The sequence below is a fragment of the Oncorhynchus tshawytscha genome, linkage group LG06 (assembly GCF_018296145.1).
Source record: "Oncorhynchus tshawytscha isolate Ot180627B linkage group LG06, Otsh_v2.0, whole genome shotgun sequence".
In the NCBI taxonomy this organism is placed as follows: domain Eukaryota; kingdom Metazoa; phylum Chordata; class Actinopteri; order Salmoniformes; family Salmonidae; genus Oncorhynchus; species Oncorhynchus tshawytscha.
Genome location: NC_056434.1, coordinates 62,808,809 through 62,824,884, shown reverse-complemented (window position 1 = coordinate 62,824,884; position 16,076 = coordinate 62,808,809). Strand labels below are relative to the sequence as shown.

Genomic DNA, 16,076 nt, shown 5'->3' with positions numbered 1-16,076 from the left:
ATTTAAATCAAATTTAAATTCAGGCTGTAACAACAAAATGTGGAAAAAGTCAAAGGGTCTGAACACTTTATGTAGGCACTGTAACGTTACATAAGAACTGGGTTCAACACTATTTGAAAATGTTCTAATACTTTGCCATCTGCTCTGCTCTACTTGGAGTGCCAAAGTGGCAGGATTGCAGCTGATAATATTCTATTGGATCTAGGCAAGCATAGTCAAGCCCTGCTAAAGTACTTGAAGATATTTGAAATAGTATTTGATCCCAGGTCAGCATTGCCATTCTACATACTCATCCCAAGAGAAATCAGTACCTCCTTGGGAATTCTCTCCTCTGCGGTTCTTTCAGTTTGCATCTCTTGGGCACCAGTCTTTTCTATTAATAGAGAAGAAGAGGTAATGGTTTACTATTCTTGAGCAGCTAAACATACTTTTACATAGCAAGGATACAAAATGCATAGCAATGACGATAAACATTCTATTGCTCTCTTTATGGTGTGTTCATGTGCAGGAGGATGTCGATAGCCCACTGGTGCTGGGAGTCAGCCAGGGGAAAGTTCTGACAGTATAGCCACTCCCCAAAGTCCAACAGGTAATCCACCTTCTGCCAGTGACTCTTCACACACCATAAACCCATAAGGCTCACGCATACAAAGCTACAGCTTAAGCGCGATACACAGAGCACAGCTGCAATAGCACTAAGTTTCCACTAGATATTGCTAGAGTCCTTCAACACCCTAAGCGCAATAGCTCCACTTGGGATTCAAACCTAGCAAGGAACTGCTGCAATCTTTCACACTTCGAAGAGAGCACAGAAGCTATGTGTATGTCTCTAAAGTAGTCTATCGCAATAGTGAATGTGGAAAGTGTGTTTTGGTGGGTGTGCATTTCTGTTTATGTGAGTGTGCGTCGTGTGTGCGTTTGTGTTAAAACCTACCAGTAGGGAGATTATGGAGTTCTGGTAGCTGGCCAGCTGCTTTAGTATTTCCCCAGCACACAGTGCAACTCCATTGCTCCCACATGTGGCACTGAGTTCCCCTTCATCCCTGAACTTCGGCATGTCTAGCAGAACGCTCTCCCCTAGCCAGGCCCTCACCAGCACCCAGTGCTTTAACAGGAGCCTAAGGCACAGTCAAGGAGAGAACATACACAGTTTCACACTCTTCTGCCCTTTTCACATCATCATGTAGACCCGAATCATACGGTCCTTGCTCAGACATTTTGTTTTCACATTGTCATTTCCAGTAACTATGTGGATGTGCACATCCTTCGGCTAAACTATCAACACCTAATGTTTTCATAAGGATTTGACGCTCTGAAATGCCCTCAAAGTTGTTTTTATTAAGCAGTAGATTTGTACAAATCATACATATTTAAAGTTATGCTCATTCACCCAATAAGGATGAGGTCTTTTTTGCTGAGGCATCCATATTGAAAGAATTTTGCCTATCCAAAATATCAAATTTCATTAAACATACATCTACGTACATACTAATTTATAACGTCATATTCATATCAAGGTATGAATACCTTGCATGCGCATGCATACAAATGATGATGGCAGTGTTGTATAAATCCTTTTCTCTCTCCTCCTTTCCTTTCACCATGTCTATCCCTTGTTCTCTTCCATCTATATTCTATCACACTTTTCTCCCTTCTGCCTTTCTCTCTCCCCTATTCCCCTTGCCATCTCTATCTAGTACTCACAACCTGTTTCTTGTGTGGGGATAGCATGCTTCAGCAGATTCAGAGCTCCCTTCCAGTCTGAGCTGTCTGCCTGGATGTGGAACAGCATTCCATACAAAGCTGCTCTCAGAGTCAGGTCATCCTCAGGGCTCCCCATGCCTACACACACACACACAGAACACAAAACGTTTTTTTTTTACGTGTCTGGATTCCATAGCTTCTGGAAACAACACTACAATATATGGACTGCTTGGAAGTAAAATGCCACACACCTTAATAAGACGGCATAACTGGTGTGTGTGGGAATCCGATTTCCTCTATGTCTACTTAGTGGTGTTTGAGAGTGATAGAGCACGAGATACTCATTTTCATTCCGTAACGGTCTAAGCAGGTTTATGGAACTCAAGTGACAAACAGGATTATGCCCCACCCACATCAACTGGGCCGCAGTGGAGCAGGTGGAGAGCTTCAAGTTCCTCTGTGTCCAAATCACTGAAGACTTAAAATGGTCCAAACACACACACGCACAGTCGTGAAGAAGGTGTGAAAGCATTAGGAACATGGCATTGTACATTCGGAGCATTAGTTGTGAGGGCACACATGGAATTATACATACAGAGACAGACAGAGAGATTTCTCAGTAACTGTGAGGATGTCCACCTGACTTGTGGACCATGCTCAATTCTCTTAAACATGCAGCATTGCTCAACATCACCGACCGGCTTTGCCTTGAAAGGGTCAAATGTTATTGAATTGAAAAAGTCTGCAAAAAATGCAATTAGTCAACCGGTCAGAAATTTGACAAAATGTTACTGCTACAGGAATATAGACACTGACAGTCACCATTTTGGAGAACCATACTAAGAGTGGGACCTTAAAGCCTTGAAGATAACCAACCATTAACTGAAGTCAGTGGTAGTACTGTATATTGCACATTGTTTCAACATATTTACTATAACTACTACTGCATATGGCTCTGAGTATAATTGTAATGTTCTATTGTGGATACTATGTGCAGCTCATCTTGCTATGTTTAACAAACACTTGATCCCATCCCATATTTTTAAGGCCCAGTGCAGTCAAAAAATGTGATTTCTGTGTTTTATATTGTGTATATTTAAACACTGAGGTTGGAATAATACTGTGAAAATGATCACACCACCTGAAATTTCAGTCTGTTTTGGGGGATGGAGTTGTCCTTCCATGGTGACATCACCATGTGATCAATTTGTTAACTAGAGACTAATTGGAATGGGAGTTCAAATCTCTGCCAATAACAGTACATTTTCAGCTTTTCCCTCCGCACTCAGACCAAGCAAAATTCTTGCTTGAGTAAATGCCCTTTGCTAAGAAGCTATTTTTGACAAAAATAATAATTAAATCACAGTTAGGTAGGTACATCCGGCAATTCTGGCTAACCCCAGATGATCTGAAACATTTTTTTGTTGGTTTGCTGTTCGAAATTGACACACACATAAAAAAATATATATATATTGAATACATTATATATATATTTTTTTTGTTAGAAACGGTACAAAAAAGTATCTTAACAGGCCCATACCTTTTTAAATAAAAAAATATACAAAGATTTTAAAAGGTGGTGTGGCCCATGGGCCTGTTAAGATACTTTTTTTGTTCTCTGTTATACTATCTGTTATACTCTGTTATCAATCATGAGCATTTGGCTGATCAGTGGGCAACGACCGGCCTGGTTTTCTGATAGTTTGGGTGACCACAGCTCAGCCTCACATTCAAAGTCCAACACGGCATCAGCAAAGACACCTGCTCCAACTCTGTCATCAGTTAGACAGACAAGATCATCGGTCGTAAAAAAAACATAAAGGCTGCCTAGAAATGTTGAAAGAGCACATTCCACAGCGTTACCTCACTCAAACATCCTATTATTTGGGCATCTAAAACTATGATTTGGTCAAAAAGCAAAGCGCATTATCCTCATGATTCCTGTAATGAAAGTGTCTACCCTGACGCTGAGCCTGTGCCCTCGTTGGGGCCTGTGCCCTCGTTGGGGCCTGGTGCTGTGATGATTGAGCCACTCACCGCACAAGAGAAAAATATGTTCTGATTGTATAACATTTCAAAATACAAATTGCAGGAAAAACACAGCTTTGGAAACGTTGTCCCCTTTTCCTTGTCGGAGAGAGGAGGGTATTAATATTCAGCTCAAAAGCAACTATTTTACGACCAATATATGTGATATGGCTTTGAGATATAGAAATGCGTAACGGCAATTGCAGGAAATAGGCCTGTGTGTCTCATGGGTAGTAGGCTACAACTGCAAAGTTTTTATTAGGACATTCAAATGTACTGTAATCACTGAATACTTAGCTACTAGCAGTGAGTATTATATCTAGTTTTGAATTTCCCAAATGAGTTAGCCTATGATATTAGTTATTGCACATAAAAGATGTATGTAATTTGTCTCTGTTATACAAAACACTCTGGAGTCATATTTGGAGGTAAAATATAGCAACTATAGTCTAATTGTCAACCCAAAATTCATCACGATCACTGGATTGGGTTGCACATAAAAATACACTACATGACCAAAAGTATGTGGACACGTGCTCGTCGAACATCACTCCAGTATCTCTGCATATTGTAAATATTGTATTGGAACTGACCTTGTATATGGCTTCTTACTTTCTCGTGTTCTTATTTCATGTGTGTTTTGTTCTACCTTACGTTATTTTTAGTGCTTCATTGATATTTATTACTGCATTGTTGTGTTTGGAGCTTGCAAGAAAGGCATTTCACTGTACTGCACTGTACATGTGCAAGTGAGATTAAAACTTGAAACAAACTTTCTGATTACCAAATGTTCCGAATACTAAACATACCATCGTAAAACTGACTATCCGACTGATCCTTGACTTCGGCGATGTCATTTACAAAATAGCCTCCAACACTCTACTCAGCAAACTGGATGTAGTCTATCACAGTGCCATCTGTTTTGTCACCAAAGCCCCATATACTACCCACCACTGCGACCTGTATGCTCTTGTTGGCTGGCCCTTACTACACATCCGTCACCAAACCCACTGGCTCCAGGTCATCTATAAGTCTTTGCTAGGTAAAACCCCGCCTTATCTCAGCTCACTGGTCACAATAGCAGCACCCACCCGTAGCACACGCTCCAGCAGGTATATTTCACTGGTCATCCTCAAAGCCAACTCTTCCGTTGGCCGCCTTTCCTTCCAGTTCTCTGCTGCCAATGACTGGAACGAATTGTAAATATCACTGAAGCTGTTTTGAGTCCCCGAGCCGACTAGGTGAGAAATCTGTTGATGGGCCCTTGAGCAAGGCACTTAACCTTAATTGCTCCTGTAAGTTGCTCTGAACAAGATTGTCTCCTTACTGACTAAAAATGTCAAATATAGATACACCTAAATATTTTATCACAATGCTACTGAGGCTTACCAGTTAAAACCATAGAGATTTGTTAACAATGCTGTCTCTGACAGGCACAGTCAGACACATATCAATGAGACTGACATTTGAAATGAATACATTATTCACTCTCCTTGTGGTACTGTAACTGAGTTAAAATAATGATTTATTGATGGTTGGGTGATCACGTCTTCTCACATTATCACTGCGCTGACATACAGAGCTTGGGGGAATAACCGCTTTTTAGTAAAAATACATAAACAGCTCCTCATATTGACTAACTTGACTTTAACTAGAAAGTCCCATTGAGGTCAGAAAACCTATTTCCCAAGGGAGACCTGGGCTGTTATGTTACTGTACCTCGTCTTCAATGTCCAACTTCTGTCCCATCTGCTGCTGGAGAAGCCATTTGGTCAACACCCATGTGAAAATTACCTTTATCCTTGCTGCATTATGGATGCTCTATCCTGGCACATTGCCATTAGACAGGTGCAGTGCATAGCCACTCAGCTAAAAGTCCATAAAGTGTGGAAAATAACAGTTAGAATAGTAACCATAGCAGCATAGGTTAGCAAATGGTTAAAACTGTTTGCATAGTAAACATAGCAGTTAGCATCGTATTGGGTGCGTCCGCACTATGTGACTTCCTGTGCTTACGATTGGCAGGAATTTAGCTATGTTGTCACACCCTGATCTGTTTCACCTGTCTTGGTGATTGTCTCCAACCACCTCCAGGTGTCTCCTGTTTTCCCCATTAATCCTCAGTGTATTTCTCAGTGTGTTTCCTGTCTCTCTGTGCCAGTTTGTCGTGTTTCTCCTCGCTCCTATTTTTTTCATAGCCCTCCTGGTTTTGACCCTTGCCTATCCTGACACAGAATCTGCCTGCCTGACCACTTTGCCTGTTCTGACCTCGAGCCTGCCTATCCTTTGGACTCTGACCTGGTTTATGAACTCTCGCCTGTCCTGTCCCAGACCTGCCTTTTGATTACCCCTTTTGGTGTAATAAATATCAGAACTCAACCATCTGCTTCCTGTGTCTGCATTTGGGTCTCGCCTTGTACCCTTATAAACTCAGCAAAAAAAGAAACGTTCTTTCAATGTCAACTGGGTTTATTTTCAGCAAACGTAACATGTGTAAGTATTTGTATGAACATAAGATTCAACAACTGAGACATAAACTGAACAAGTTCCACAGACATGTGACTAACAGAAATTGAATAATGTGTCCCTGAACAAAGGGGGGGTAACAAAAGTAACAGTCAGTATCTGGTGTGGCCACCAGCTGCATTAAGTACTGCAGTGCATCTCCTCCTCATGGACTGCACAATATTTGACAGTTCTGGCTGTGAGATGTTACCCCACTCTTCCACTAAGGCTCCTGCAAGTTCCCAGACATTTCTGGGGGGAATGGCATTAGTCCTCACCCTCCGATCCAACATGTGCCAGACGTGGGATTGAGATTGAGATCCGGGCTCTTCGCTGGCCATGGCAGAACACTGACATTCCTGTCTTGCAGGAAATCACGCACAGAACGAGCAGTATGGCAGATGGCATTGTCATGCCGAAGGGTCATGTCAGGATGAGCACAGCGTTGAGATTGCCTGCAATGACAACAAGCTCAGTACAATGCTGCTATGACACACCACCCCAGACCCTGACGGACGCTCCACCTCCAAATCGATCCCTCTCCAGACTACAGGCCTCGGTGTAACGCTCAATCCTTCGATGATAAAGGTGAATCCGACCATCACCCCTGGTGAGACAAAATCGCGACCAGTCAGTGAAGAGCACTTTTTGCTAGTCCTGTCTGACCCAGGAATGGTGGGTTTGTGCCCATAGACAACGTTGTTGCAGGTAATGTCTGGTGAGGACCTGCCTTTCAACAGGCCTATACGCCCTTAGTCCAGTCTCTCTCAGCCTATTGCGGACAGTCTGAGCACTGATGGAGGGATTGTGCGTTCCTGGTGTAACTCGGGCAGTTGTTGTTGCAATCTATGTACCTGTCCCGCAGGTGTGATGTTCGGATGTACCGATCCTGTGCAGGTGTTTTTACACGTGGTCTGCCACTGCGAGGACGATCAGCTGTCCGTCCTGTCTCCCTGTAGCTCTGTCTAAGGCGTCTCACAGTACGGACATTGAAATGTATTGCCCTTGCCACATCTGCAGTCCTCATGCCTCCTTGCAGCATGCTTAAGGCACGTTCACGCAGATGAGCAGGACCCTGGGCATCTTTCTTTTGGTGTTTTTCAGAGTCAGTAGAAAGGCCTCTTTAGTGTCCTAAGTTTTCATAACTGTGACCTTAATAGCCTACCGTCTGTAAGATGTTTGTGTCTTAATGACCATTCCACAGGTGCATATTCATTAATGGTTCAATGAACAAGCATAGGAAACAGTGTTTATAGAATTGATAATTATTGGTGCTAGCGGAACCCCTCGACAACATTCCGCTGAAAAGTCAGTGAGCGAAATTCTTTTTTTTTTTTTTAAATATGTAACTTTCACACATTAACAAGTCCAATACAGCAAATGAAAGATAAACATCTTTTTAATCTACCCATTGTGTCCGATTTCAAAAATGCTTTAAAGAGAAAGCACAACATATGATTATGTTAGGTCATAGCCAAGTCAAAAAAACACTCATTTTTCCAGCCAAAGATAGGAGTCACAAAAAGCAGAAATATAGGTAAAATGAATCACTAACCTTCGAGGATCTTCATCAGATGACACTCATAGGACATCATGTTACACAATACATGTATGTTTTGTTCAATAATGTTCGTATTTATATCCAAAAATCTCAGTTTACTTTGGTGCGTTACGTGCAGTAATGTTTTGATTCCAAAACATCCGGGGATTTTGCAGAAATACTCATAATAAACATTGATAAAAGATACAACTGTTATTCACAGAATTAAAGATAGACTTCTCCTTAATGCAACCTCTGTGTCAGATTTAAGCATAATCTGAGAACGGTGATCAGAGCCCAATCCAGCCAGAGAAATGTCTGCCATTTTGGAGTCAACAGAGGTTAGAAATAACACTATAAATATTAACTTACCTTTGATGATCTTCATCAGAAGGCACTCCCAGGAATCCCAGTTTGACAATAAATGACTGATTTGTTCGATAAAGTTCCATAAAGTCCATCATTTATGTCCAAATAGCTACTTGTTGTTAGCGTGTTCAGCCCAGTAATCCATCTTCATGAGGCGAGAGCACTTCGTCCAGACAAAAACTCAAAAAGTTCTGTTACAGGTTGTAGAAACAAGTCAAACGATGTATGGAATCAATCTTTAACATAAAACATCAATAAGCTTCCAACCGGAAAATTCCAATGTCTGAAGAAAAGCACTGGAACGAGAGGTAACTCTGTCGGGAGCACGCGTCACGAGCCTGAGACACTCTGCCAGACCACTGACTCAAACAGGTCTCATGAGCCCCTCCTTTATAGAATCCTCTTTCAAGTTTCTAAAGACCGTTGACATCTAGTGGAAGCCGTAGGAAGTGCAACTTGACTCCATAGACACTGTGTATTCGGTAGGCCAAGCTTTGACAAACTACAAACCTCAGATTTCCCACTTCCTGGTTGTTTTTTTCTCAGGTTTTCACCTACCATGTGAGTTCTGTTATACTCACAGACATCATTCAAACAGTTTTAGAAACTTCAGAGTGTTTTCTATCCAATACTAATAATATGCATATATTACCATCTGGGACAGAGTAGGAGGCAGTTCACTCTGGGCATGCTCTTCATCCAAAAGTGAAAATGCAGCCCCCTATCCCAACAAGGTTAAGTACAGTTAGAATTCACTGATTGTCACAAACGTTGTTGTAAGTATCTGCTCCGGTGTGGGACATAGACCCCGCTCCGCTTGTGGATCTGCCCGCTTCGGTGGCGACTCTGGCGTGGGGATCGTCGCCTGTAGCTCCAGACCAGGGATCGTCGCCGGATGAACCGGAACGTGAGTCGTAGGCGGAGGAACCGGGCCGTGGATCGTCGCTGGAAGCTCTGGCCTGTAGATCGTCGCCGGAGGAACCGGACCGTGGATCGTCGCCGGGAGCTCCAGACTGTGGATCGTCGCCGGGGACACCGGACCGGGAACCCTTGCTGAAGGCTCTGGACTGGGAACCTCTCTGGAGGCTCAGAACCGGGAACCCTCACTGGAGGCTCTGGACCACGGATCATCACTGGAGGCTCCGGACTGGGAACCGTCGCTGGAGGCTCCGGATTGGGATCTGTCGCTAGAGGCTCCGGACTGCAGACCTTAGCTGAAGGCCTGGTGCGTGGAGCTGGCACAAGGCGTACCAGGCTGGGGAGACGCATTGAAGGCCTTGTGCGTGGAGCTGGCACAGGGCGTACTGGGCTGTGGAGGCGCACTGGAGGTATGGAGCATAGAGCTGGCACAATGTGTCCTGGACAGATGATAACCTTCGCACGGCAAGTGCGGGGGGCTGGCACAGGACGCACCGGGCTGTGGAGGCGCACTTTAGACACGGTGCGTAGAACCGGCACAGGACGTACTGGGCCGTGGAGTCGCACTGGACGTTTGGAGCGTAAAGCTGGCACAACGTGTGCTGGACAGATGACAACCTTTGCACGGCAAGTGCGGGGAGCTGGCACAGGACGTACCTGGCTGTGGAGGCGCACTGGAGACACGGTGCGTAGACCGGCACACATTGTACCGGAACGATGACACTCTCCTCAAAGCAAGTGCGGAGAGCTGGCACCGGTGGCATCGGACGGCTAACACGCTCCTCAGGGCGACTGTCTTGCCTATTCAGTCCTCTCTCATCACTCTCCTCATCTTTCACCAACCACTCCTCACTCAATCTATCCCAATATTCCTCCTCAGTCTCTGACTCAACCCTCAGCTCTGTCGACCACCCAGTGTGCCTCCCACAAAAAAAAAAGATTTTAGGCTGCTTCTTGGGCCGCGAATCCCGGTGTTGTTGCTGTCCCTCCTTCGCTGCTTCCGCCTGCTTCCATGGCAGGCTCCTGCCATTATTTCATCCCAAGTCCAGGATGTCCTCCACTCCCGGCTTTCCTCCCAGGCCCAGGATCCCTGCTCCTCCTGGGCACGCTGCTTGGTCCGTGGGTGGTGGGATCTTCTGTCACGAATGTTGTTGTAAGAATCTGACCAATGCAGCATGGTTTGGGTTCATCATTTTATTACGTGATCCGGCAAAAAACAATAAAGAACAAAATGAACGTGAAGCTATGCAGTGCTCAAGGCAACTATACACAAACAAGATCCCACAACCAACAGATGGGAAAAGGCTGCCTAAGTATGATCCCCAAACAGAGACAACGATAGACAGCTGCCTCTGGTTGGGAACCATACCAGGCCAACCTAGAAATAAAGAAACTAGAATGCCCACCCTGGTCACACCCCGACCTATCCCATTCCAGGGTTTTCTTTATTTGTTTTTACTATTTTCTACACTGTAGACATCTAAACTATGAAATAACACGAAAAACGTTTTAAACAAATCAAAATATATTTTCTATTTGAGATTCCTACGATATTTATTTCTCAACCTCTCAACTCAATCGAATATTAAGCACATTGCTTTGCTTTATAACTGAGTATAGCCTACTTGGCTGGCATGAAAATTAACCACGTGAAAAGCATCCTACATTCGTTATTTAATGTATTTTTCCCCCTGCCCCTGTTCAAGACAGGTGCAAGATAATGGTCCATTCTAAACCAGCAGAATTTTCACACCTATAATATGTAGTGTATCTAAAGACAAGATTAAATCAAAAATAAGCTGATAAGTGACATCATTAGCCTATCACACGTGAATGATGCCCAGCTTAAGACAAGAAACAGCACATGCCTTTATTTTAGCAAATCATAGTCACACACCTCATGTAGCCTAGCCCATAGGCCTGTATGGTTTGATAAGGTTTGTATCACAACTAAAGTGGCAAAATGTGACCCGTTTCATGTATGTTGCAGGTCACTACTTCACACGAGAGCCTTTTGAACATACATTTTTTTGTGAACTTTCATGTGCCTTAATAACAAACTGTAAATACTAATACAATTGTTAAATTACGAGCCTAGTTGGTTAAGCCACAGAAAAAGTAATCAACCTTCCCGATAGCCATGATTGGCTGAGATAATGAGTGGGCTGGAAATGCTGAGAGGTGAGTTTGGATTGGTCTGCCATATAGAAGTCTTCTGTCTATTTGAGCAGGTCAGTATGTGTAGGGTAATCCTGTCTAACACTGCTTATTTTTTATTTTTTAAAGTATTGCTATTAAAACTTAACAAAAGACTCCAGTATGGAAGTATCCATTTCAATAGAACGTCACTGCAACAACTGTTTCAGAACACTCTCGTCAGAGCAAAGAATAACTGATGAATTTACTAACACTCAACACCAGTTGAATATGGCCAGTAAACTTTGGCAAAAGAGCGTAATTAAATTGTTGCCAGGAGCACAGTTAGTCACCAACACTCTGGATAACATGAAAATAGCCAGAGTTTGTGCTACAGGATGCAAATTTCTGTTTGAAAAAGCTAGCCTTGGCTTTCCTAACTGCCTGTGTATATTGGTTCCTAACTTCCCTGAAAAGTTGCATATCACGGGGACTATTCGATGCTAATGCGGTACGCCACAGGATGTTTTTGTGCTGGTCAAGGGCAGTCAGGTCTGGAGTGAACCAAGGGCTATATCTGTTCCTGGTTCTACATTTTGTGAATGGGGCATGCTTATTTAAGATGGTGAGGAAGGCACTTTTAAAGAATAACCAGGCATCCTCTACTGACGGGTTGAGGTCAATATCCTTCCAGGATACCTGGGCCAGGTCGATTAGAAAGGCCTGCTCGCTGAAGTGTTTTAGAGAGCGTTTGACAGTGATGAGGGGTGGTCGTTTGACCGCAGACCCATTACGGATGCAGGCAATGAGGCAGTGATCACTGAGATCTTGATTGAAGACAGCAGAGGTGTATTTGGAGGGCAAGTTGGTTAGGATGATATCTATGAGGGTGCCGGTGTTTATGGATTTCGGGTGGTACCTTGTAGGTTCATTGACAATTTGTGTGAGATTGAGGGCATCAAGCTTAGATTGTAGGGCGGCTGGGGTGTTAAGCATGCCCAGTTTAGGCCACATAGCAGCACGAGCTCTGAAGATAGATGGGGGACAATCAATTCACATACGGTGTCCAAGGCACAGCTGGGGGCAGAGAGTGGTTTATAGCAAGCGGCAACGGTGAGAGACTTGTTTCTGGAAAGGTGGACTTTTAGAAGAAGCTCGAATTGTTTGGGTACAGACCTGGATAGTTAGCCTGCAGAGTTCTGTCTATCTCTGCAGTAGATTGCAACTCCGCCCCCTTTGGCAGTTCTATCTTGTCGGAAAATGTTATAGTTAGGGATGGAAATTTCATTGTTTTTGGTGGTCTTCCTAAGCCATGATTCAGACACGGCTAGGACATCCGGGTTGGCAGAATGTTCTAAGGCAGTGAATAAAACAAACGGAGAGGATTCATCTCATGTTAACATGCATGAAACCAAGGCTTTTATGGTTACAGAAGTCAACAAATGAGAGCACCTGGGGAATAGGAGTGGACCTAGGCACTGCAGGGACTGGATTGACCTCAACATCACCAGATGAATAAGTGTACGGTGTACGGCTAAAGGCTATAAGAACTGGTCGTCTGGCACGTTCCGAAAATAGAGTAAAAGGAGCAGATTTCTGGGCGCGATAGAATAGATTCAAGGTATAATGTACAGACAAAGGTATGGTAGAATGTGAATACAGTGGATGTAAACCTAGGCATTGAGTGATGAGAGAGATATTGTCTCCAGAAACATAATTTAAACCAGGTGATGTCACCGCATGTGTGGGAGGTGGAACTAAAGGGTTAGCTAAGGCATATTGAGCAGGGCTAGAGGCTCTACGGTGAAATAAGACAATAATCACTAACCAGAACAGCAATGGACATGGCATATTGACATTAGGGAGAGGCATGCGTAGCCGAGTGATCATAGGGGTCCAGTGAGTAGTTAGGCTGGCTAGAGACACGGCGATTCAGACAGCTAGCAGGCCGGGGATAGCAAGCTAGCAGAAGGGCCTTAGAGGGACGTTGCGACAGAAGAAGTCTGTTATAGCGACCTCGTGTGGTTGCGTCGCCGGACCAGTCGTGATGGATTAGTAGGGTTTCGTGTAGTAAAGGGGTCCAGTCCAATTAGCAAAATAGGTATAGTGGCCCAAGAAATTGTCTGATGGATCTCTTCAGTTAACAGTTAAATATGCTCTAGACAGCTAGCGGTCCGCGGAATGGGTGTATACAAAGGAGAGCTCTCCAGTAAGTACCAAAATATTCAAAGGCCATTTTCTCAAAACTGAGTTTACAAGTTTATCAACTTTCAAAGCAGAATTATTTTCCCATTATTTCTCAAAAATGCAGTGTATGATATACCATTTTGTAGCTCTGAGTCTCTACTTTTATCCGATGTAAGAAACACAATTTCAAAGACCGATTTGAGCCAGGTTACAAATAACTTCTTAAAATTAAGAGCCTAACTAGAATACATACGTAGCGTGTGAGTTTCAAGTTTGAGGAAAATAATTATCACCATAAAAATGAAGTCACTTATGAGAATGGTGTTTTCCTGCTAATGGTACATTTGTGCTTAAAGCCTTCTGCCGTGTGCCCGTTGCTGTGCTTATAATGTGAAGAAATAAGCTAAATGTTTATAAACAAGCTAAACATTCTAATCTGTTGGATCAGCCTCATTACTGTGAAGGACCTCAAATAAAACTGTGGACCTCAAATAAAACTGTGATGGACCTCGGCGTTACTCTGGACCCCGATCTCTCTTTTGAAGAACATATCAAGACCATTTCAAGGACAGCTTTTTTCCATCTACGTAACATTGCAAAAATCAGAAACTTTCGGTCCAAAAATGATGCAGAAAAATGTATCCATGCTTTTGTCACTTCTAGGTTAGACTACTGCAATGCTCTACTTTCCGGCTACCTGGATGAAGCACGAAATAAACTTCAGTTAGTGCTAAATACGGCTGCTAGAATCCTGACTAGAACCAAAAAAAATTATCATATTACTCCAGTGCTAGCCTCCCTACACTGGCTTCCTGTCAAGGCAAGAGCTGATTTCAAGGTTTTACTGCTAACCTACAAAGCATTACATGGGCTTGCTCCTACCTATCTCTCTGATTTGGTCCTGCCGTACATACCTACACATACGCTACGGTCACAAGACGCAGGCCTCCTAATTGTCCCTAGAATTTCTAAGCAAACAGCTGGAGGCAGGGCTTTCTCCTATAGAGCTCCATTTTTATGGAATGGTCTGCCTACCCATGTAAGATACGCAAACTCGGTCTCAACCTTTAAGTCTTTACTGAAGACTCATCTCTTCAGTGGGTCATATGATTGAGTGTAGTCTGGCCCAGGAGTGGGAAGGTGAACGGAAAGGCTCTGGAGCAACGAACCGCCCTTGCTGTCTCTGCCTGGCCGGTTCCCCTCTTTCCACTGGGATTCTCTGCCTCTAACCCTATTTCAGGGGCTGTGTCTCTGGCTTACTGGGGCTCTTTCATACCGTCCCTAGGAGGGGTGCGTCACTTGAGTGGGTTGTGTCACTGATGTGATCTTCCTGTTTGGGTTGGCACCCCCCCTTGGGTTGTGCCGTGGCGGAGATCTTTGTGGGCTATACTCGGCCTTGTCTCAGGATGGTAAGTTGGTGGTTGAAGATATCCCTCTAGTGGTGTGGGGGCTGTGCTTTGGCAAAGTGGGTGGGGTTATATCCTTCCTTTTTGGCCCTGTCCGGGGGTGTCCTCGGATGGGGCCACAGTGTCTCCTGACCCCTCCTGTCTCAGCCTCCAGTATTTATGCTGCAGTAGTTTATGTGTCAGGGGGCTAGGGTCAGTTTGTTATATCTGGAGTACTTCTCCTGTCCTATTCGGTGTCCTGTGTGAATTTAAGTGTGCTCTCTCTAATTCTCTCTTTCTCTCTTTCTTTCTCTCTCTCAGAGGACCTGAGCCCTAGGACCATACCTCAGGACTACCTGACATGATGACTCCTTGCTGTCCCCAGTCCACCTGGCCGTGCTGCTGCTCCAGTTTCAACTTTTCTGCCTTATTATTATTTGACCATGCGAACATCTTGGACATGTTCTGTTATAATCTCCACCCGGCACAGCCAGAAGAGGACTGGCCACCCCACATAGCCTGGTTCCTCTCTAGGTTTCTTCCTAGATTTTGGCCTTTCTAGGGAGTTTTTCCTAGCCACCGTGCTTCTACACCTGCATTGCTTGCTGTTTGGGGTTTTAGGCTGGGTTTCTGTACAGCACTTTGAGATATCAGCTGATGTACGAAGGGCTATATAAATAAATTTGATTTGATTTGATGATTACTTTTTTTAAGCTAGTGGTTGTACTAATTTGGTATATATCCCATCCCATGTTTGGAATATTTGTTTCTCGCACAGAATAGGTCAACCTTTGTACTATGGAGGATAGTAGATTGACATAGACTAGTGCTTTTGCTGTTCATTAGACCTACTCATCTTGTTGGCTGACAAAACTTAAATGCGGACAGTTGTTCCAATATCTTCAGTATGCACCTTGGAATTGGAAAAGGACACGTGCAGTTGCATCCCCGATGTGTCTGTCTTCACTTGTAGCCTGAAAGAAAAACCGGATCACATGACTGAGAGCCATGTGAGTGAGAGGTGCTTCTGAGCATGCAGCCTGGAAAAGGGAATTATAATTATTATACCTTTCTACTGTATTTTATTCAGCTATGATCAATTGTATTATTCATACTATAAATAATGTGAAATAATGCCATGGAATTCTAAGCAAATCTTGTCTGCTAAATGAACTAGTGTAGTCCACAGCCATATGGCATAGCCAGATCAGGGCCTAAAATAAGGACAACTTATGTTCATATCATGTCTCTTTAGACCTGTATAAAATAAATCATGGATTTATTGTGATGGTGTAGGTTATATT

At 43.7% G+C, this 16,076-nt stretch overlaps 1 long non-coding RNA gene across 1 annotated transcript; it reads right to left on the bottom strand.

Moving 5' to 3' along the window:
- Positions 1-300: 300 nt before the first annotated feature.
- LOC112253407 lies at positions 301-5,714 on the bottom strand. Its single transcript, XR_002954006.1, has 4 exons — positions 5,452-5,714; positions 1,705-1,842; positions 935-1,118; positions 301-373 (listed from the first exon to the last, which is right to left on the bottom strand). It is a non-coding gene; the product is annotated as an uncharacterized LOC112253407 (long non-coding RNA).
- Between the last annotated feature and the right edge of the window lie 10,362 nt (positions 5,715-16,076).